Source organism: Cydia fagiglandana, chromosome 15, assembly GCF_963556715.1.
Source record: "Cydia fagiglandana chromosome 15, ilCydFagi1.1, whole genome shotgun sequence".
NCBI lineage: Eukaryota > Metazoa > Arthropoda > Insecta > Lepidoptera > Tortricidae > Cydia > Cydia fagiglandana.
Window position 1 is genome coordinate 4,163,871 of NC_085946.1, and position 23,985 is coordinate 4,187,855.

The following is a 23,985-nucleotide window of genomic DNA, read 5'->3' on the forward strand; positions in this document are numbered from 1 at the left end:
ACAAATGAAAAATACTTAGTCATTTAATCGCACAAAGTGGCTTTACATATTTCGTTAGTGTGAAACGCTAAATAACAATAACTTTCTAAGTTTCTTTCATGTAATTTCTCTGAAATTTCCGAGAACATTTCTGTAATTTCTGCAATTTGTACATTGCTAGGTCAATTCATATACCAATTTATAAAAAAATATGCAATGTTTTATTGTACGGCATAAACCGGTAAGTACCTACCTATTTCTTTACTGGCTTATATTTTCTAAAGTCATTAATGTCAACTATATTTGTAATAATATTATCTTATCTCTTCAATTCAATTATTCTCCGATACATATCTAGTTTTGATAGACTCACGAAATTTCTCATTTGCCTAACTTTAAACAACTAATTCAAACATTTCAATATTAATGCTGACTTCAACAGAAACGTCAAATGACCCGAATTGTGACTCAAAACGGAACTCACTCACTATCATGCCGTAATCTTAACTTAGTTAACAACTTCATTAGCAAGTCCCGAACGTCTGACACAACATTGTACCAAGTTATATCAGAAACTATTGATAAGTCGAAGTGAAGTTCCTTCATGAGGTTGCCTCGGTAATTTCGGTACACGGCAAGAAGAAGTTGATAACTCGAGATATAGAATTGAAGAAATTCGAACCTAAAATAGAATAACATAAGGGTCAAATTTCTTCAATTCTGTGTCTTGAGTTGTCAGCTTCTTTCCGTCGTGTACAGATTTATAAGTCGGGTAACAGACGGTGTTGGTTTTGCTCAACAGTCTTAGTCTTAAGGGGCCCACTGATTAACAGTCCGCCGCACGGTATTGGCCTGTCAGCTAGAACAAAATTTTGACAGATCCGAACAACTGACAGGCCGATACCGTCCGGCGGACTGTTAATCAGTGGGCCCCTTTAGGTTCTGCTTTTAACTTGTAACAACAGTAAGTGTCATTCAAAAGCTCGTTCAATTACCAAATGTTCGTGAAATAGGATAGTGTCGCACCAGTAAAAGTCTGCAGCGGATTTGATAGCCCACGCAGTGTAAGTGTTATTTATACGTCCTAATTTCATAGAAGTTTGACGTTTAAGATGACACTTGCACTGCGTGGGCTATCAAAATCACTGCAGACTTTTTACGGTCTGACTATAGTAGTTTGTCAATGTAACATTTAACTGTTTATTGTTGTTGGTACTCACACGACAAAAAAATATTGACAAATATGTCTCTTTCTAACATATGTAATATTTATGTATACCTACGTCAAATTAACAAATAAGGACATTGATAATCATCAATGGCTTGAGATTTGACAGGTGTTCATTAATAAGTACGCCCTAACTTATAAACCTGCCAACATAATTTGGAAGCTTTATTTCACTTTTATTAAACACAATAGCGAAGGGAAAAGAACGATAAATGATAAAGACCAATGATTGTCAAATAGGTCACCGAGACGTTACGTGTTCGTGACTTTACAGTCACGTAATGTTCACGCCTCATTAGGATTCTGCTGGGCGATGACCAAGGTTATTCCCACGTAATATTTTTACGCGTGAGGCAAACTGCCGTATTCGAACTTCAAGATATTCACAAGAGACGACACGTACTAGATCCATTCTAGATACGTTATAGTTTAGATATCAACTAGTTCTCTTTTGCAGCGCAATTCGGGCAACCAATGTCACTTTTACGTTAGATAGCGTAAGATATCTATTAGATGTGAATTAGATCTCTAAGTCATATCCTGTGGAAATCGTTCAAGAGTATCTCCCGAATCCCGCAAATGTCAAATTTGACAGGTTAGATCTTAAACATATCGTTATCGTATCTTGGTGATGTGTAAAAGATTTCTAATAGATGTTTATTTCAAAATCCGAATCGGGCCCATAGTACGATGGGCTGACTTATTATCGTAGCCTACTTATAGGCATGGACTCGCCCGGGTAGCCAGTAGAAGTCTGAACTTCAAAAGTACCAAGTAGTATAGGTACCTTACTAGAGTCAGACCAAGAAAAGTCTGTCGCGGATTTGATAGCCCACGCAGTGCAAGTGTTATTTTAAACGTCAAACTCCTATTAAAATATGACGTATAAATAACACTTACACTGCGTGGGCTATCAAATCTGCTGCAGACTTTTCTTGGTCCGACTCTACTACTATAAGTAGTACCTAATAGTGGAGTAGTAGTAGCAAGGAAGTAAGAAAAATTTGATATTGTTTGTCACGAATCAAGAGATCAAGCTACAGTGGATACTTGATATACTTACCACCAATTTTCTATATTTTCTAGCTGGGATTTTTCCTAGAGTAATCTGGAGGTCATAAAATATTGATGTTGAAATATAACACTACAACGGCAGTGTTGGGAAATATGAAGCCTGGTTTTGTGAAGGAAACAATATTGAGAAGGCCCTGCCACAAAATAGATGATAAGAGCAATACAGGTAAGTTTAGTGTTGCATACGTCAACGACATGAAATAGGCACCGGTGTATATACCAAAGAGTATGTAAATAGGTAGTAGGTACTCGTTTATACCGTTCGTTGTAATTTAGTTAATATAGTATATATTTAGTTTATGATAACATTCCATTTCTAACCGCAGCTGCCGCAGTATACGTACACAGTGGTCAATAAAAACATTCTTATTCTTATATATTTTTATTTTTTGCAGATTATTCCTACCTAAATCCTACCTAAGGTAAGATATTTAGGCCAGATATTGAGCTCGTGTGACAGCTGAAGGGATAAGCAGGGTCGAGGCCGTAATACAGCTTGAGTGTGATAAAATTCAAATCTAATTCCAATTAAATCTGATAACTGTACGTCTCTCTCCCACATATGTGATTGCGCGTAAGAAAGAACACGTGCAACAATATATACAAAAAACATAACGTGGAATATTTTTTGTGAATTGACCTTAGAACCGAAGGTGGGCACGTTGACAGCTTATTTAACCGCCTTCTAAAAAGCCAGATTGTGAAAAGAATGTAAGAATTTTACTTAATAAAGCAGTATCCAGGAGTTTTGATATGAAAAAGGGTCATATAAACAACGTAAATTAATAAAAAAAGATTGATTTACATCTACTTTGTCCTTCACTACTCCCGTTATCTGGGGTCGGGTCTTTTGTATTAAATATAATATACTATCATCGCTCCGTTCGAATGTTTTCTTAACTCTTTTCCTATTCGGTTATAATCGATGCTTCACTTTTGACAGTCAACAAAATGACAACAATTTTCCGTCTCATTCCACATTTTAAGAGGAAAAGAGAAACCCATCAAAGTCCCGGCATTATCTCTTCACGCACTCACACACACGCGTAAAACAATATATCGTCGTCATAAAACTAAGTAAAACTATGAAGTACCTTTTACCATCGAAGGCAATTTTTCTGACTTTGATTTTTGAAATTTGCTAGATGAATAACCTACCCAAGATAACAACGATGGTAGAAAACGGTAATCGATAAAAATGTGTCAAAAAAATGTAAAAGTTAAATCTGTAAAACGGGTCACTCACGTATTTGTAATGTACGAGAATGTACGAGGAGTCCGAATTGCACTTGTCCAGTTTTTAAATTTTACTCAGCTTACTATTTATTTAGTTAAATATCTTAGGTAATACTATCGGGTCTGAGCCATGTATGCCGCACGAAAAACATTTCAATTACATTTTACGTTTCTACATATCTTTATTTGTAATAACGAAGTGTCTTCAAAGCAGTTATGGTGTAATTCAGTTTATATGTCACTGTAATGTGCGACATAACTTGAAATGCGTGTCAAATTTACGACAAACAGTTAGGAGAGACGTAAAAAGACAAAGACGCGGGACGGATATGAAGTTATGAAGTGATGTTGTATAATATAATACGCGGAAACACCTCCGCAATTGACAATTTATGTGAGCAGCCAAGCGACAATCTTAATAAAAGTTCCGTGAGACAGACATATTAAATACCAAACGAGTCACTGACTTATTATAAATCGAAATTGAAACTCGACATGTTTCGCTCCGTAGCGAGTAGTTTCTACGGGAGCCGCCACCGTCACGACTCGGCTACGACATCACGTGACTGGCGACAGCGACAACCATAGGTGGGAAGGAAAGGTCCGATCGCTGTGTCTCGCTCCAACCAATATTATCGCTGCCGCCGTCGCCAGTCACTCAAAGCCACGACTGCCGTCGCCGTCGGTCCACCAAGCCGTTGAAGCTCCGAGGAGCTCTTACCGAGGTAAGGAGCAAATCGTGTCGAACAATTTTCGACTAAATACATGAATGACTCTCAACTTTATCTTGTTATCTATAAACATTTAAGCTACTAGGCCAAGTTTGGTATCGTTTTCGTATAAATCGGGGATGCCGAATTCATTTATGATATCATAATAACTCAATCAGTGTCTTTGTGTGATGTGAAATAGTACATTATTGTCGAGGCTCGGAAGTAGCTACTTGCAGGCTGAGGATTCGTCGGACGACCTTAGGAGTCCGTTTAATTGAATCCGAAGCCAGCAAGTAGCCTTCCAGTCGAGTCATGTATAGAGCTTTTCTCAAAAATGGTGCAAGTAATATAAATATCATAGAAATATTTTACAAAAGCAACGTTCTTACATATATATATTCACAGAAAAAAGCCCTTGCCGCCTTTTTATTTTTTTAATAAAGAAATAGAAGTGTATTTTTCTGCCGAAAATACGCCAACCTATTTGAGACAGCTAAATAGTCACAGTACTAATCATCTGTTTGGCTGTTTAATGGGCCTGTGCCAGCGTGTGCCTTCATTTGATATGGTAATTTCAACTTAAAAAGTTTGGAACTCGACAAATAATGGAATCTGTATGCAACATTGCAGTCCCAAAATCGAGACTGCAATGTTTTTAACTTTTTAATTTTTGACTGACCATAAACTACGCGCTTCGCGACCTATTTTTTAGACGGCAAAGTCGACTTTGCCGTCGATTTTTGAGAAAAAGTATTTTTTTTATACCATATATGTATTTGTATAGTCCACTAAAACTATCCAAGGCTACCCCCGCACAATAAAATCCCTGCCAATTGAACCCTCCAAGTACTGGGCATTATTTACCCTACAGGGTGTATTCATATGGACGAGACATTCATCACAATTACCGGTGTATTCACAGGGTGTAGTGGCGCGGAATGGAGGCCTGTTACACATCGTATCTCATATTTATGGCCTTTTACTATTTATTGTCGGGAAAGGAGTCGTTCGGCGTGATTCTGCGCTTTTTAATGTGGCCATGGGAAATAAGGCCAGGGATGACGTATACGGACATAGTTATTTCAGGTTTGGTATAAATACTCGCATAATGTGGTTACAAGCTTTTAACTTGCAATGTTTGTTCTCTAACTTGTGGGGGGGGTCCCCCAATAAACCCCCCACAAGCGCCGCAACAAGCATCTACAACAGATGATGTGGCCAATGATGATGAAGTAATTTTAAAGCACTTGCTGAAATCGATGAAACAGAGAACTCTATAATAACCGTTTACGAAATAACTGACACGCTTCACTTAAAAACAGTATTTAAAACCTAAATCCGACGGAAAACGAAACCCTCTTCGTAAATAATTTATAACCATAATTTACTCCAATGAACTCTTCCACACCACATAATGTATCAGATATTAGCTAATCATAATTTCATTGAGTTTTTTTTAATTGACTATTTAAAATTAAATTGATTAATTTTGAATTAAAAATGTTAAAATTCATGGTCTTCCTTTTATTTCTGATACTATGTTGTTTAGCAAAAAATAATCCTTATGAAGAATCCTTTTGATCGGTATGATAAAACTACAGGGCGATTTTTTTTCTCGTGTAGCGGGTCCGATTCCCGGTTCAACCATGTAATGTAATTATTTAAAAATCTATGAATGCAGTTTAAATTGTTTTTTTATTAAATTAAAATAATGTCTTCTTTCAGCAAAATATCCTATCTACGATATTTAAGGTACTTTCCCTTGAATGTCCCATAGTCTTGGGACACCCTGTATATTTGTAACATTCTTCGATCTCGCCTAATAGGTGCAAGAGCGATAGGTGAAGTGTTAAGTCAATGGAATCTCATTATTAATACACATTAGATATATCATAACGTTAAGTAGGCATAAGTATGTATGGAGCCGTTTACAGTATCTGACACGATATGTGTTACCTTTAATATTAGGCAAAGGTAATATAACAAGTCATTTATTTACATACAATATATATACAGTGGTACTACTAAATGAAATTAATAACTAGCTTAAATCTAAAATAGGCCCCTGAGGCATTGTACCAAGGATGCTGGCGGCATTTCCTCGCTGTATCGCAATGCTGATACGTTGTGCGAGATAGCCGCCAGCTCTTCGGTCACCAGTTACGTTAACCAGACGCTTCGCGGTAATATTATATACCTACCTCTAACTACATAATTATAAGTAGATAGAATAGGTTATACTCATTCATAAGGAGCTGAAAAATATCTTGATTTTTATTTCATTACCTTCGAGGCTTCGAATGAATCAATTTTTGTTGAGTATCTACTTCCTTATTTATAAAACTGTACGGGCCTGATTTAGTTAAATTATGTTTAGGTACGAGTACTAATCCCTTTCTTTGTAATCTAATCCCTTAATTTGTAACTAAATACATAACTCAAAATGAAGACAAACTATTATTAGGGTTCGCAGACTATTAATTTTAGTTGCACTCGTTTTTGAAAATAAGCTTTTCAATTTCTCTTTCGATGTGCACAGTTATACGAGTCACCTAACGAGCAACTGTACTAATTAGTGAATTTAAGCCAGTGGTTCCTAACCTGAGGGTAATTACCCCCGTGGGAGTAAAACTGGTATTTTAAGGGGGTAATAAGCTAATATAATATAACAATACGACAAATATACACGTTTTATTTTTTACTAGCTGACCCGGTGAACTTCGTATCACCTATCTATATTATGTCTCCTTTTGGCGCATCACGGATTAGCCTGGCCGCACACGCTCGGAATTTTATGTAGGTACTGATTGACATGATGTGTAAGCGAGACAGCACCATGCATTTTGTAGAGCGACGTCCCGTTCCCATCTGTCATTCATACATAATGAACATTCCGAACGCCTGCAGCCAGGCCTGAAAAAAATTGTTATCGATTAGTCCCTCTACTATCTTAAACTTAATGCCAGTCCAGACGGGAACAGTTTTGCTCCAATCTGATTAAATTGTTTGATCAAATCAGATGGTGTGGTGTGGTTGCAAACTCCATTTTGCTCGCCGATTCCCTTTTATTCGATTGTAAGATTATGACCGATAAAATGGAGGTGCTAACTTCAAAATCTGTTCTTATTTCTTGTACACATTACAAATGTAACCTGTAATGGTGTGCAGTTGTCAACTTTCTAGCATTAATTGTAGTTTCGGTTCTGCGTGATGATGATGAGTCAGTCAGTCAGTCATCCAGGACACGTAAATTTAACGCTGTTTTTTAGGGTTCTGTACCCGAAGGGTAAAAACGGGACCCTACTACTAAGACTTCGCTGTCCGTCTGTCTGTCTGTCACCTGGCTGTATCTCATGAACCGTGATAGACAGCTGAAATTTTCACAGATGATGTATTTCTGTTGCCGCTATGACAACAAACAGAATAACATAAATATGTAGGTAAGGTCCTATACAATAAACGTGATTTTTTGATGATTTTTGCGTAATGGAACGGAACCCTTCGTGCACGAGTCCGACTCGCACTTGGCCGGTTTTTCTAATCCTGTTGGCACCTCAGACAGTGGCGAGATACTCCTGACTTCGGGCAAACTCTGCTCCGTTCGGCTCAGCATTGCTGCGAGCAGTTATTAAGGTTGCTACCATTTGACGTCCTTTTGCATGCACGACCACAGATAAGATAATGACTTGAATTTTGACAACCCTAAATAGCCGAAAGGGATAGTACCATACATTAAAAAGTGATAGCAAGATTCATCCCTGAATCGCTGTCAAACTTCGGTTTTGTAGGAAGTGTCCATTATGTACTTACGGTAGTACCAAAGAGTAAGGTAGTACTATTATTTAGTATGTATGTATTTGTTGGTTGTCATTTCGTTTATGGGTGCGTTCAAAACTGTTTAACATATTGCTGGCTTGTGTGTCCCGGCGTACTTTCAATAGTGTGTCAGAGGGCCTACCGCGAACAACGTAGTTCGCAAATTTTACTCCTATTGGCGGTAGACCCGCAGCACGTTCGTTAAAACCATACCGCCGAGCAAGGTGCGGTAGTCTGTTACGGCTTCATGACGTCGGGCAGTTTTATTCCGTTTCTGACCTATAAAGCTTGACAACCAACAATGACAATCTTTTGTGACAGCGACACTATTTGGTGTCATTGCTCGCAATAATGTGGACATGACTCCAAATTTGATTAAATAATTAATCATTTAATTATTTTTTTACCTGATATTTAATTTTGTTCTCTAGTCAATAAATAGCACTGAAATATATTTTTGATATAAAAAAATGAGTACCTACAAAAAATTTGGAAAGAATACTGATTTTTTAAAAATAAATTTGCATTATAAGAAATCCTTTTGTTATTTATTGATTAGAAATCAAAATTAAACCTCAGGTAAGAAATTAATTAAATGATTAATTATTTAATCAATTTTGGATTCATGTCCACATTATGCTAGCAATGACGCCAATCTGTCCGATCTCTGTTATTTATTGTTTGCATTGTTAAAATCTAAATACGTGATAATTCGAATGTTGTGGATCTATGTTATCGACTCAAAACCCTTGATTTAATATAATATTCAATTTGCGGAGCTCCAGTGTATCGTACCGACAGGACAGCTATCATGTTTGACAGGTAAGATACCTAGGAACATTTTGTATGGGAATGATCATTCTTTCATTATTTTGTTTTCGCAAATTTTTTCAATGTTTTTAATAGTTATTCTGCTATTCTAGGCCGAGACTAATCGAACAAATCAAAAACCATGAAAATCGGTCCAGCCGTTCTCGAGTTATGGATGCTGGAACAAACACGACTTTGTTTTATATATATAGATTACCATTGGGAGGAGGGGTAAAATAAATAAATAAATAATAAATAAATATTATAGGACATTTTTTACACAAATTGACTAAGCCCCACGGTAAGCTCAAGAAGGCTTGTGTTGTGGGTACTTAGACAACGATATAATTATTATGTAATATATAAATACTTAAATACATAGAAAACAACCATGACTCAGGAACAAATATCTATATCATCATACAAATAAATGCCCTTACCAGGATTCGAACCCGGGACCATCGGCTTCATAGGCAGGGTCACTACCCACTAAGCCAGACCGGTCATCCCAAAATATATAATATATCATAATAAAATCAGGTTCCCTAGTTAGTCATAAGGGGTGACCGGACTGAAAAGGTTAGGAACCACTGATTTAAGCGCTTCAATATTGGAACGCCTGTAACCTGTGACCTATCTGAATAATGCCATTGACACTATGTGAATTTAGTGTTAATGATCACTAATAATAGGTACGAGCACATGTTAGCCAATGGGTTCGAATCCCGAAAGGTTCGTACAAATTAGTTTTTCGCGATCTAATATACCGACAAAGTATTATTTTGTACATTTGTGGTGTGCTTTTTTTTTTAATGTTTAAATCGTTTATTGATAAGGTAGATACAAATATTAAAAATGAAAATAAAATAAAACTAAATTAAAACTAAAAACGAATACTAAATAAAATAAGATAAAATTAAAATATATCTAAGTAATTGGGCCCCTTTGGCATGGTGCCGAGGACGCTGGCAGCATTTCCCCGCTGTATTGCTAAGCTAATACGTTGATATGCTATTAGTTCGTTGTGGATGTGCAATATTTATCGCGTAGGTACAATCGCCTGCGCTTGCGGTGTTACACCACAGCAGGTAGTAACTAAAGATTAGGCATTTTTTTCTGGATCAGCTCAGGCAATTGTACTTACTGTATCTTCTTGTAGACGTAGGTTAGATTTTGATTGTTAACCAATATAATACCTATCGTCGATATATCACGTCGCGTTATGTACAAAGGGCTTTTCAACTAATCACGTTTATGCGTAGGTACGAGTATATTAGTGGTTCACGTATTAACCACTAATTATGCATATCACCGTCTATTGGACACCTAATAAGCAATTAATGTATTTCCGGTTTATGTCACCCAATATTAGCAATATTACCACAATATTATAGTATTAGAAAGCTCACACGCTTGTAATTGATATCCAAAATGAGGCAATAGCAATGAGGGTTTCCGCGATCGAGATTTTCACTAGATGGCAAGTAAGACAGCTGCTGTCAAATCCACCAACAATAAAAAAACATGGTTAAACACAAAGCCTAATAAAACATGGTCTCTTCCCAGAGTGACACAAGCCTACGTCACAATAACATGGCTGCTATACAGGGTGATTCATGAGACGTGAGCAGGACTAATCCTGCACACTCAGTAACTGATAATTGATCGATCACCGTCGTACTTAGGTGAAACAACCACACTTTTTCCTATTTTTTAACTTTTTGGTGAAGGCAAATTTAATTCTCTACAATCATGGTCACCCTACAAGACCTAATTAATAAACATAAAACCTCTTTAACCGTAATGACAGCATTATGATTACAAAGAAAATAAACTGTCACACTTGAGTGAGATACGAGTTTTTCAAAAGTAACCAGACCGTGATGACATTCAATTTGACACAGAAATCGGTAGTTTAGTATTCTAATTGTAGGGTGACCATTCATGTCGTAAATAAATTAATAAGTTTTTTTTTCAACACGACTAGAAAATTAACTTTAACCTCGCTAATACTGATACGAAACAGTTGCTTATTATTTACGAAATGCGCAGTGTTAGTCCTGCTCACGTCTCCTGAATCACCCTGTATATAGCGCTATCGCATATTATCGTCACAATAGAGAGACTTGAAACAGGAATTTTTGTAAGACCTACTACCTTAACTCCTGAAGTACTATATTCGTAACTAGCAAAATTGAGTATTTTAAGCACTATTACTATTAGCCCTGTATTCATAAATAAAAGCTTAGCAAACCTGTGTTTGAAACTTAATAAACACAAATGCAAAGTCGAAAATTTAAAAAGTACGGAATAGGGTTTAGACCAACCGACTAACTGTTACTAAAATTTAATACCGGCCGTAGCCAAAATTGGAAAAACAGAATATGCAGGTTCGCGTTTGGTACATTTTCGCATTTCTCGAAAAGCAGCATGCTTAGAACTCCACCCATAGACTCCTTTTATAAGGGTCGACAGAAAGGGACCTCTCCACAATTGCGTTGGCCTAGCTTGGTAGCCTAGCGGTAAGAGCGTGCGACTTTCAATCCGGAGGTCGCGGGTCAAACCCGCACGAAAAGCTACTAGAGAAAGGCTTCATAACTGCTAGTGCTAGCACTACCTAGGTATTCATATTTTTTGGTAACCGTATTATGGTCTTAAAAAAGTGTTTCCGATTTTTCAAAAACTCTGCTGGCTGAACTCGCTATTCCTTAAACATCTCATTTGTAATTGACATCAACATCACAGGGTCGTGAACGTGGATGCCATGCCACTGAAATGATCAGTCGCACTCTCATGCTAAATTAATATGAGAGCAATATGAACCGTAAAATATGCTTACTTTGTTCCAGAATTCGATATTTATACAATAATATTGTGGTAGGTATGTTGAATAGACGGGAGCAAAGTAGATACACTGTGAGTGGTGATCCGAACGTAGTATGTAGGTACACTGACGTTGGAATGGAATCATGTTAAATAAGTGTTCCGTGAACAAAGTTTTGTACGGAACACTAAAAATTATCGTGCGTCTCGCATGTACATCTAGAAGTGATCTGTGACAGTACAACACGCAATAATAAAGTTGCAAAGTTCAACTCGCAGTTTCCAATTTCATGTTGTCGCCTGTGTGTTAGACCTGCATATAAACTATCGGATTTCTGAGGTATTGTACGGAAATATCTAGAATCTAGACTCAGCCTTATTAGGTATGTCGCGACGAAGATCGAAGTTATAGAGTTGAAAATTACAAACTTGTGCCAAACTTGTTCACCATACTCAAGTACAGACATATGTTAGAAGAAATTTGTCTTTATATCACTTTGTATTAATTTAAAGGTAGATTTTAATTGAGATAATTAAACTACATATTTCTATGACGACTGCCTATGAAGCCGATGGTCCCGGGTTCGAATCCTGGTAAGGGCATTTATTTATACGATGATACAGATATTTGTTCCTGAGTCATGGTTGTTTTCTATGTATTTAAGTATTTATATATTATATACATGGTGTGTCTGACGGGGCTGATGGGGCTATAAATCCAGGGCTTGATTTTATTCGCTAAACTGAGCTGCTTTTACTATGGGAACAACCCTAAAATCGGGGATTTTTTTTTTGGCTTTTCCATAGAAAACGTCGACATCTGATCAGCCAAAATGTATGAAAAAGTAAAAAAAATTTTCGGGATTTCGGGGTTGGTGCCATATTAAAAGAAGCTCAGTTTAGCGAGTAGAATCGAGCCCTGGATTTAAAGCCCCATGGTCAGACACATCCTGTATATCGTTGTCTGAGTACCCACAACACAAGCCTTTCTTGAGCTTACCGTGGGGCTTAGTCAATTTGTGTAAATAAAAATCTGGGGGACGATTTTTGAAATTCGATCGCTCGATTTCATCACTCGGAAATCCATGAAAAACAGCGATATACTAATTTTAGGAATAAGAGCTATAGAAATTTGGAATCTAGTGGTATTGACCACTCGTTTGCAATTCTAGTAGTAGAATTTAAATGCCTAGTAGTGGAGATATTATTGAACGAAATACACGAAATTGAGCGGTCGAATTTCAAAAATCGGCACCTTGGTCTTTTATTTATCCGCAACATCTTACTCGTTGTTCACCAACAGTGGACTAAATGTGCAATAAAGATCATAGGTAGTTACCGATGCGGACGATGGCAATAAAGTACCTACAAAAAAATTTTTTTTTAGCCTACTTTGGTGTCCGACTGCTGGGTAAAGGCCTCCCCTCGTTTTCTCCAATCGACCTTGTCATATGCATTTTCCCACCATTTGGGGTGCATGCATCCCGCCATCCTCTTTTTCGGTCTGCCTGAACCCCGGCCGCGTACTAAAATAATATCACACTTATAATTTCAATATCATGGTAAAGTCTATTCCAATAGAACTTGCAAACTATGTAAACAAACAACGCAATTTTGATTTATCACTATTTCTCTTTGAATTTTCACACCACCTCATCAAATACCATTGAAATATACACATACACATATACACTATTGAAACGATCCGTTCCGTAAAATACATAAATATGTAACTATATCTTGGATATTTAATTAAAAGTTTAAAATGGTTTCATAAGTTAGGTTATTAGGACCTGATGGAATGGCGGTTTTGTTTCTTTTAAATTCTACAATTGTCTACTGGAGTCAGTTACGGATCGCTGCCATATATGACCCAAAATTTTTTTATTAAGCTATGAGCTTCATCACATATGATCTCTGAGTAATTCTAAGCATTTCTAGCCTCGGAGGCGATAAGAAGCGTGCGTCTGAGGGCGGAGTACAAAGATGGCCGCCACCCGTCATCATTCAAAAAAATCTATTCTGGTCTTGGTGGCTACTAGGGCAAGTTTGGTATCATTTTCGTATAAACCGAAGACGTGGAATTCATTGCTGATATTTGTTTTTTTCAGTTTCATAGTAATTTTGCAAGAAAAACGTAAAAAGATAAAAATTTGGGATGGAGGTTTTTGCTTTGAGAGCTAATAACTTTTGTATAGTGGCCAAAAGTATCATACAAAAAATACTATAATAAAGCGCAATTCATGCAGCTTCTAAACATATACATGTTTAGTAATATCCTACTGCAAAAAGATGGTAAAAAAATTATTAAATGACCGCAGCGCGGGTAGTTGGACTCTCGCTAGGCGGCGTTTATCTTACAAAATGGTCGAGTACGAGTATCTACGTAGGTTAACTATGCTTACTTTGCTAGATTTTATGATGACGAATAAAATGCTTTCTGTATATTTAATGTCCGCAGTTTCCAGTACACAGACATAATTCTGGTATAGGTTAAAAAAATACACACAGGTATCCCCATGTCTAAAGAGGAGGGCGGCTCGCTTAACAAATAAGATCATGTACAACCGCAATTTCAGGTTGGGTTAGGTTAGGTTCGTTAGTTACCTTTTATCCCTCAGAGCAGAAAATAGAAGCCCCGCGAGCCGGGGCTTCGTTGGTTTGTCACCAAGTCATACTTGCATAACCTATATTAGTATGACAAATATACATAGCTGTTATGATTTCTAAATGTAAGCTCTCAGCATAATAGTTATTTGTTTTACAAGGGGGCAAAGTTGTTGTTTAACCGCTCGTGCTAATATTGATACCCGATCAAGCGAAAGATTTTAAAATTGAACCACGAGCGTAGTGAGTGGTTTGAAAAATGGAATCTTGAGCGTTGTAAGGATTTCAAAGAACGAGGGTTAAACAAAATTTGCCGCCGAGTGAAACACAGAATTTTTCACCACACCAACCTGAAGCAAATATTAAATGTAAAATATCGTCCCACCAAAAACATTCTGTAAAAAACTAGCCAAGTCTCGATGGAGCTGCTTGTTTATCTCTAAAAAGTAATGAAATCTAGACAAAGTCGTGCCAAGTCTAAGGTTCCTTACTGCGATTTCTTTATTATTATAGTTAATGTTGTGTGACTTGGCCGTTGAAGGGTACACAAGGGTACAAAACCATGCAGGTGCTCCATGACGCCAAACACCGGTCAAATAACACTAGGCCCCACTCAAATCGTTGCAAGTGCATTAAAATTAAAGTGCACAAAATTATGTCTGTATGATGAATTATGTCTAGATGAAAGTATTTTATTCGTCATCATAAAATCTAGCAAAGTAAGCATACCTACGTAGATACTCGTACTCGATCATTTTGTGAGATAAACGACGGTCCGCAAGATAAACGAAAGTCCAACTACCCGCGCTGCGGTTATTTAATAATTTTTTCACCATATTTTTGCAGTAGGATATTACTCAACGTGTATATGTTTAGAATCTGCATAAATTACGCTTTATTATAGTATTTTTTATATGATATTTTTGGCCACTATACAAAAGTTATTAGCTCTCAAAGCAAAAACCTCCATCCAAAATTTTCATCTTTTTACGTTTTTCTTGTAAAATTAATATGAAGCTGAAAAAAACAAATATCAGCAATGAATTCTACGTCTCCGGTTTATACGAAAATGATACCAAACTTGCCCTAGTAGCCACCAGGACCAGAACAGATTTTTTTGAATGATGATGGGTGGCGGCCATCTTTGTATTCCACCTCCCCTTATTGCCTCCCAGGCTTGAAATGCTTAGAATTACTCAAAGATCATATGTGATGAAGCTCATAGCTTAATAAAAAAAAATTGGGTCAACTTCATAACTGACTCCGCGTGATTATACAAATTAAAAATAAGTAACTACTTGTTTTTTACTTTTGGTATTTTATTATGCGATATGGTTTGACATTAGTAAAGTAGTATGTAGGAGTCTTGCCCATCACTAATAAATTGATCATTCAGAGACAATTTCAATATGGCGGTTTGTTTACATAGTTAGCAAGTTCTATTGAAATAGACTTTAGGGACCAACATGAGACGTCTAAAGTAATAAATGTCTCCAAGTAGGAAGCTTATTATATGTTTGAAAAGAAAACGAGTGTATAGCGAAGTTGGGCGAGTTTTGTATTTATTTCGTACTTCCTTTAACGTCTCCAGCGCTGTGATATTTATTTTGTACCGGAACTTGCAGCTTCAAGGAAGTGCAGGTAAGTTATGAACACGTTTTATAAGTGAAACTTGTTAGGTAATACTTATCTGCTGCACAATAGGTGGCTGCACACTCGAGGCCGACTCTGAACTTGAAATCTGAACTTTATGTATTGTTTTTATGATACGACATTAACGCGCGCACCAATTAATGCAAACAAAACGCCTTATGACACGACTCGAAGTGAATTTCGCGCGCACCAATGGGCGAGCGGTCGTAACATATCAATATCAAAAGAATAACATATTTTAAATTTATTGGATGTCACCTTTATTCAAAACCAAAATTGTGCACAAATCACGCGAGGTTCGATGGGGGGAGGGAGGTCACGAAAAAATCACGATAGATCACGTTGGGGGAGGGGGGGTATAAGGAAACCTGACGTGTATTTTTCTGCTGTGAACGAAACTAAGAAAAAAACCTACCACATGAGTAGATTTTTTTTATCGGTCGCTTTTTTTCGGTTTCATCACTCTGCACTTCAAAATAGCCAGTCTATTTAACGAAAATAGAAAAATAAACAAGTTTTTCTGTATATAATACTAATTATCTTAAAATTAGATTGAACGAAAAAAAAAACAAATAAAAAAATACACGTGAGGTTGTGTGGGGGGAGGGGGGTAGCCAAAAAACTCACCAAATATCACCAAGGGGGAGGGGGGGTCAAAAAGTAGCCAAAAATACCTGGCGTGATTTGTGCACAACCCCAAAGTCAGCTCGCTACAATTTGACTTTTTATTACAGAATAGAGCTGACATTTTTTTTTCAGTATTTTAAACAAAAAAAAACCATGAAGAAACTAATCCGAAACTATATAAACAATTTTAATACGAAAGCTGCTCCAGTCTAGAACGTGTTATGACCTAGATCGGAACCTAGTGTAGTGCGACTAACTTGCCTTATACAGAACTTACTGCAAGTTTCTTCAGCTTTCTACGGTAATAATGTTTCAAAATGCTTTTAAAACCTTTCTTTTCTTTATTCTGTGAAAATGTGTCTAGCACGCAGCAAAGGGGTTATTTCTCTTATTTATACTCTATCCTCACGAATCAAAACTTGCCAAGACAAAAGTATTTTGATATGTTAAAATAAACATTTAAAATACAGTAAAATGGAAGGCCATTTAAGAGTCCTTACTCCTACAGACGAGCGTATTTTGCAAAATGCTTCCTTTTTCATTCAAGATTACGACGTAACTATTAGTATTTATTCAAAAACTGATAACGTACTTAAATAATCATTTCTTAAACTAGGGGCTGCAAATGTTCTAATTTTCATTTTCTCTTTTTGAACCTAAAATAAATGAGTTTTCTAGAAGTCTTTTTCAAAATTTGCTGTGAGAAGGGTCGTTTCGGCTCTCAATTTTGCAGTAAACAAGAATCATTTGGTATATGAATGATTACAATTCAACTCATCATATGTTATACGAGGGGCTTACATGCTTGAAAATCGAACTTTCATTTAAAAAACATGATAAAATACCTTCCGAGTTTTCTTCATTTTTTTGGTGAAAACAGGGTTACATTACATTTTTTATCGCTAATTGGACTTATATTTTGCCACAAAAAAAATCTTTTAACAAACTGTAACTTTATGTTTACTCATTAAAAAAAAATCATAACTATAGGACCTACCTTGCCGTAAATATATTTTTTTTTAAAAGACCTATAAATCACGCTGCAGCGACGCCGCGCGCTCATTCTCCGCCGAGCGCGCTTAGGGAACGGACCTGCGCTCGATCGTCAGGCGCTCATTGCTTCGTAAACATTGAGCGAGTTCCGAGAACTGTTGTATACTATGATTAGAAAATCTTGATCCAAGGGAGAGTACATTTTTCACACCATATTAAATTTTAACAACCGACTCCCGCTTATGTGATAGATTTTCAGTGTTACTTGAATTCTGGTTAGGATTTGCATTTTAATTATACCCGGACGACCTGGATGATGTCCAGGTTCTCTTGATGGAGTCAGGAATTGGCCACCGAACTCCTAATCTACTCATCTTAACTCCATCGTGTTTGGGCTCCATGGATTTGCCTTGACGAACACCACGGATCTAGATGAGATCCAGGTTCTCATGATGGACTCAGGAGTTGGTCACCAGAACTCCTAATCTACTTATTATCACTCCATCGTGTTTGGGTTCATTAGATTTGCCCTGACGAGCATCATCTGTTTAGATGAGGTCCAGGGTCATGAGACCCTTCTGGTGACCAACTCCTGACTCCATGATGAGATGGTCACCAGAAGTCCTAATCTACTCATCATAAGTCCATCGTGTTTGGGCTCAATAGATTTGCCCCGACGAGCACCATTGATCTAGATGAAGTCCAGGTTCTCATGATGGAGTCAGGAGTTGGTCACCAGAAATCCTCATCTACTCATTATAACTCCATGGTGTTTGGGCTCATTAGATTTGCCCTGACGAGCACCATCTATCTAGATGATGTCCAGAGTCACGAGCCCCTTCTGGTGACCAACTCCTGACTCCATTAATGAGATGGAGTTAGGAATTGGTCGCCAGAAGTCCTAATCTACTCATCATAACTCCATCGTGTTTGGGATCAATAGATTTGCCCCGACAAGCACCATCGATCTAGATGAAGCCCAGGTTCTCATGATGGAGTCAGGAGTTGGTCACCAGAACTCCGAATCTACTCATCATAACTCCATCGTATTTGGGCTCAATAGATTTGCCTTGACGAGCACTATCGATCTAGATGCGGTTGATAGATTATTAATATTATTTTATTTTATATACTTACAAATAAAGCTTCATTTGCTTCCTCCCTTTTCACATCCTTAAGGGATAATTTTTGAGATTAAAAGTTTGCTATGTTATTCCCCGGGACTCAAACTATCTCTGTACCTACCAAATATGAACTAAATTGAATATTTTAAACTTTCGCGTTTTGAACACATATTAACTCACATACCCGCGTTAGACCCGTCTATAATGTGGGTTTAACTAAATTGGTTCAGCAGTTTAAGTGTGAAGAGGAATTAAAAAAAGTATTTTTTTTCTTCATATTTTATGTGTTTTTACTTCGGAATGGTGACATTTGATGATGATGATGATAATGACAATGAATTCGGCACCCCCGATTTATACGAAAATGATACTAAACTTGGCCTAGTGGCTTAAATGATACAGATATCAAGATCAAGTTGTGTCTCACCCCCTTAAATTGTTCTCTTTCACTAAAAAACAATTAGAATTTTTTATTTCGTTTTAGGGGTCGCTACTGAATTTAGAAAATTTGAATCCTTCATACATTATGATTTTTTTTTAATTTTTAGTTTTTAATTAGTGAGACAGTGAGTCAAAGTATATGGAAGCTATTTACATGTGATTCAATACTAGGTATAGTCAATATATTTTAATTTTTATTCCTATTTTAGGAGTGCGCACTGCTGAATGAATATTTAGAACGCCTAAAACACGCATAATAAGCTTTAAAAAAATAGTGGTATTATTTTATGTTAAACTGCACATTAATACACCCTGATCCTGACCCGTTGATTCATATAAAAAAAAAAAACAAGAAAAAAGACTAAAAAAAAAAATCTTGTATGGAGGGTGCAAATTTTCAAAATTCGGTAGCGACCCCTAAAACATAATTGAAAATTCTGAAAAAAATACACATTTGTTTTTTAGTGAAAGAGAACAATTTAAGGGGTTGAGACATAGACAATTTCAATTTCGACGAAATAAGCAACACCGTATGTATATATACTATAATTTAGTATAATATTATCTTTCAAACATTTAATTATTCAACTTCCTTGGTGAACTGACTTGAGTAGTTCCTTGACTTCATGGATGAACTTGTCGCAATAATTCCATGACATAGGTAAACAATCATTATTATTTATTCGTCGTTGGTTATATATTTTCTCAACACATACACTCTATTCACTACTATCATGCTTATAAAAGAGTGCCAATATAACGTTAAAATAAATTTACTTGCAAATTAAATTGAAAAGTATCAATATTATTCTCGTCTGCGTTGAAACGCGCATAGCTTTGCCGGCGCTCGCGTATCAAGCGCCAGCGCCATCTATCGAGTGTTATTTCGCAAAATCGGCGAACGCTCTAAGGAATAAGGGCTCTTAATAGATCTCCAGCAAGCCTATTACGGATCGCTTTATCCACATTTATCCACGTGATAAAACAACTGTCATTTTTTAACTCTGCGGGATAGAAAGAGACGGACACCGTTTTATCACGCTGTCACGTAGACAAAATACGACCATCATATCCGTACAGGCTCCATAAATAAAAATGTTTCGGAAAAAGGAAATACTCTAAAAATATAAATATATAAATATTTTGGGCGCTCATAATTATTTTCACATTAATAAAAGCTCATTGAAAGAAAGTGGATTAATTGTGATGTCACAGAATACGTCCACATATTTAGGTAATCAGTAATTTTATAATAGTAAAATGGAGGTGGTAGAAATTTATTTGATTTGTTAGTACACTTCCTAGTCTACCTGCCCCATCACGTTAACGTAATTTTCGTCTACTCAGGTACTACTTATAATATCCCCATAGTCCATACCCTTTAACATACTGGGGTACTAAAGGAATAATTCTGTAGATCTAATTACTAACTTGAGTGATAAGTTGATAACATCACTATTGTCCACAGTTATAACTATGTACTTTTGTTATTATTAAATCTGTGTACTTGTGACCGGGATCAGATAATTTTATACTGTTTTGTAGAGCGTCAAACAAACAATTAAGTATTATGTTACGATAATCATCGTTGATTAAATCAAGCTAACAACTGTTACGTGCAGTAATGTACGGAAGCTCAAAACTCACTTCTACTAATCTTATATTATGTTAAGTGCATACTCATAATTATGCATAACCTAGAACAGCAGACTAATGTTTAAACGCTCCTAATCAATTATAATAATTAAAAATTCTAAATAATTCAAACCCCCTTCGATTGAATTTTTATTATAGCTGTGGTTAATTTACATAAAATCGTGTCAAAATATTTACTAAAAAATATCCAGAGAGGATTATGGGGACTACGTTTGTATGGAAAGTGTTTTTAGTGTTTAGCGTTTTTAGTTTAGTGTTAGTTGTATATTTTGTTATTTTATTGTGATTTTGTGTTACTTTAACATTCAAGGAATCGAAATTGAAAGGCGGTTTCAGAGCGGTCATCCACTTTCCTCCGAAGTTGCAAATTCCGCCTGTTCAGAGATTTTAGCAGATAAATTGCAAAACTGATAACGATTGCGATGCAACAGATCAAAGACCGCGCTAAACGCCACAAAAACAATTTCAAAAGTAAATGCGGTAAATACGTACGCGATTCAAACTCAGTTAATACCTTCTTGTTTTACGGTAATCGAAAGTGAAAGGAAGCCTCGTCTTGCGTGAGAATGTTCGAACAATATATGCTTACTGTATCGATAAATACCGAGACCAATGCGGCTTTTGTATGACAAGTTTATCTAATTAGCATAGGGGACGAGCGATGTACGGCGGTATCGGATATTCTCGAGTTGGTGGTCGAGGGATGTTATACAATGTTGTGTAATATAAAAGTGAAGTTCGCATTGAAGTGCTGTTAAAAAAAGTCGATATATTTAGTCGCGCGATGATGACAAGATAAAGTGATTACCTACTCGTAATTATCGCGCAGTAAATACCGAATGTGACCGTTTCCTTTATCGGTCGTTATTTCGTAATAATTGCAAGTTTTCAATCTTAACTTCTACTAAAATATAATAATTAATGAACGCCCATAAATCCCATAATAGTTGTATTCATAATATTGATCGTTTGGGACACTCCATTATTTTCTCCAGCCGCTAGCCGTCAATAGCTGTTTGGTGAAAAAAATTGGTAATGCGATCGTGTGTGTTTACCTACGTATTACAGAAAAATGTGGTAGTTAACCTGCAAATAAATGACACTTTGACAGGATTTTTTGACAGGCAACATTATTGTTATTACACTCATAGACAAATTTAGAGGAACGCAAAAAAAAAGTTTAATTACTAATTTTGAAATTATTTTAGGTACCTACTGTGTAATCCAGTAATTTTTAAACCTTTTTTGCGTTCCTCTAAATTTGACCATGAGTAACTATATGTATAAAGAATTAAAAAAGAAAACTTGTAACAAGACTGGATCGATTACTCATTCATACTTTTCGATCTTCATTTGACTAATAAGCAAAAAACCGGGCAAGTGCGAGTCGGACTCGCGCACGAAGGGTTCCGTACCATAATGCAAAAAAAAAAAAACAAAAAAAAGCAAAAAAAAACGGTCACCTATCCAAGTACTGACCACTCCCGACGTTGCTTAACTTTGGTAAAAAATCACGTTTGTTGTATGGGAGCCCCATTTAAATCTTTATTTTATTCTGTTTTTAGTATTTGTTGTTATAGCGGCAACAGAAATACATCATCTGTGAAAATTTCAACTGTCTAGCTATCACGGTTCGTGAGATACAGCCTGGTGACAGACGGACGGACGGACGGACGGACGGACAGCGAAGTCTTAGTAATAGGGTCCCGTTTTACCCTTTGGGTACGGAACCCTAAAAAACTACAGCCCAGAATGCCCATGAACGGAGGGCCATATTACGAGTATTATGTGTATAAGCCTATCATTGCTTTTTATGTAGCTTGACATTGCTCCACTTGTAATAAATACGTAACTAATGTGCTTATTTACCATGTCTGCCTTGAACGTGTTAAAAAATACACTCAAGTGCAATGAATACGGATCACCTCCGTGGCTAATCAAATTGATCTTGAACGTATGAAGTTAGTAGGAACGAAGTGATTGTAAAATGTGATTATCATTAGGGGCATTCCAGAGCTATCCCTAACGAATTTTATTTCTTAAGGTAGGTACCTATATTTTCTGAATATTTCAATTCGGTGATTACTTATTTACACTGAGTATTTTTTACATCTGTTATGACAAAAAAGCTCCTATAGCAACAACTCCTATTTAAAAAGCCCTGCCAATCTTCAGAAAATTTACGTTTGTACACGACAACGATACCTACATAATTTCGTGGAATGCTCCATAACCAAATATTCTACTTAATTTACATCATAATAATAAGTAAGTATTTTCATTTCATCTGATTTTAAAATTGTTTGATTGGATTTGATTTTGAAGTAGGTAGGTAAAAAACCCAACATTCAACATTCAAGTTTCAACCCCAAAATACATCAAAATTAATGCGCGTTAATATTGACAGTTGTCAGTATTATTTATATCATGATAATATTGATAGTGTAGGTAACCTTTTCACTATTGTCATTAGAAACTCGCAGACGATGTTCAAAATAAGTAAGTATACATATTTTACTTATGGTAAATTAAATTAAAGAGTTTCTAACCTTGTTTACCCCTATATATTTTGCCGAGTCCATCGAAAGCGTAACGTAAAATGATCAGCCATTGGTATTCACTGTTACGCTTCACTGTGCAGTGCGCATGCATGTATTAGCTTCGAGCCAAGTTTGATGACTTTGTCGAGCTAAATTTATGTCATACCCACACTGGATACACAGCCGTCCCCAAAATGACGAGCGATCGACCGCCCCACAAGGTGGGGCGCGACATGATTCAGCCTCAGCAGCCCAACGGCGGAAGAGGCCCCTTATGTCATAATCTTACTAGATGGGGAAAGGTATACTGCCGTGCTAAGAGGTAGTCTTGGTAGGATCTAGAGTCTTTTGACTCTAAATTGGAAGAACTTGACTCGTTAGGGTTTCGTACCCAAAGGGTAAAAACGGGACCCTATTACTAAGAGTCCACTGTCCGTCTGTTTGTCACCAGACTGTATCTCATGAACCGTTATAGCTAAATAGGTGAAATTTCCACTGATTGTGTATTTCTGCTGCCGCTATAACAGCAAATAGAGTCTGTGCGGAAAGAGAAGAGTCGTGGCAGAAACGGGAACTAACATTTTAAATTTTATATGGCAATCAAACCTTTGACACCTGTCTTGTAAAAAGTAAACAAACTTCTGTCAATGTGTATTTTTATTAAC

The 23,985-nt window shown here is 36.5% G+C and overlaps 1 protein-coding gene and 1 long non-coding RNA gene across 2 annotated transcripts in view; both read right to left on the reverse strand.

Moving 5' to 3' along the window:
- Positions 1-23,985, reverse strand: part of LOC134671277 (uncharacterized) — a 280,075-nt gene that overhangs the window by 166,782 nt on the left and 89,308 nt on the right. The window lies entirely within an intron of this gene.
- The window catches only part of LOC134671193 (uncharacterized), a 32,696-nt gene that overhangs the window by 1,520 nt on the left and 7,191 nt on the right, over positions 1-23,985 (reverse strand). The gene's annotated exons all lie outside the window — the stretch shown is intronic.